Genomic DNA, 1,488 nt, shown 5'->3' on the forward strand with positions numbered 1-1,488 from the left:
CAGGCTTGAGCCACCGCGCCCGGCCAACCCTACTTCTTTTAGTAACGAGTTGTTTGGCATGAAGCCCAGTCACAAGGGCCCTTCCCAGCTGGGCTCAAGGAACACAAAAAGGTCAACTTGCTTTTGTGACTATCTGTTGTTTTTCAATAACTAACATATAGGAATAGATTGAAATAGAGATTTCTAAGAAAAAGTGCTGGATGAATGCCTCAAGGGGCTCATACAACTTGTTCCAGAACTTGGTGACCATTGTTTGTGTCCATGTTTACTTGAGTTTAAATTTAATATTTAACTTCTCTTCCACACCAACTTCCATGGAGAGAATCTGTATCAAGTAAGAAGCAACTTAAACTCCAGAGGAAATCTAGGGCATTGCTATCATGTATTGAGATGAAATTTATGAAAATATAGTTAGTTTTCCAAAGATATTTTTTAGATGTGGCAGAATGTAAAGTTGGATGGCAAAAAAAAAAAAAAAAAAAAAAAAGCTAAACTTACTTATACTGTCCCATCATACAGGATTTAATTTTTTAGCCAGGATATTGGAGATGTGCTAACATGTTGCCAGAATGACTTATTGAAGTTTGGATATGATAATGAGCTAGATGGACTTGACAAAAATGCCTTGCCATAGTATTAGAAAGAGTTGAGAAGTTATGGGGGTTGCTATATTAAAACCAACTTTCCTGTGAGACCAGAGTCATCAACTGACTGACATCAACAACAGACGATCGCAAAAACAAGTTACTCAGGGGTGCTCAGAGGACCTGCCTTTCAAAAGCCTATTTGTCTTAGCTTAGGGTCACCTCAAAAGCAGCAGCCATAGTTAGTTCAATCATGAGACTTTTGCAGCAGCACTTAAATGGCTAAAGAGGGAGGCTGGCTGACATTTAAGCTAGCCAGGTATCCTATCCACTTGGCTGTCTTTTTTAGTGGATAGTCTCTGGTCGGACGAAAGATTGCATATTTAGAACTCAGAAATACAGTCTGCATGCATTACCATTCTCAACATTTTCTTTTCTCTTTCCATTTGTTTTTCCTCCAAGTCCTCAATCAACCAGGCAACCTATTTCCTATTTACCATCTGGGACTCCATCTTCACCTGTACCCTGGGTTGCTTCTCCCTGAATTCAGAGAGAACATCTATACACTTACCACTCTCAAATTTGTTCATATCCTTTTATCATCATATTATAGGCCCAGTCCCTGACTAGGTCTACTGCGACCATCGATGTATTATATCAATCCATTGATGAGCCAGACCCAATTAGTTCCTTCTTTGGCGATTGTCCTAGGAGAGCCATTATGTGTCCACAAGCGCAAGCTGAGAAAGAGGCACCGATTCAACAGCTAGATGCTATGGGATCTAAGCCACCTACTTATATAATTTATTTTTAACTTCTGGATTTGTTTGGGCCTAATTCTGGACATGCATCTTCAACACACAATAGATTATAGCTGTTCCCACTCAACTGAATGACTCAGTGA

Source organism: Mandrillus leucophaeus, unplaced genomic scaffold, assembly GCF_000951045.1.
Source record: "Mandrillus leucophaeus isolate KB7577 unplaced genomic scaffold, Mleu.le_1.0 Scaffold746, whole genome shotgun sequence".
Taxonomy (NCBI): Eukaryota; Metazoa; Chordata; class Mammalia; order Primates; family Cercopithecidae; genus Mandrillus; species Mandrillus leucophaeus.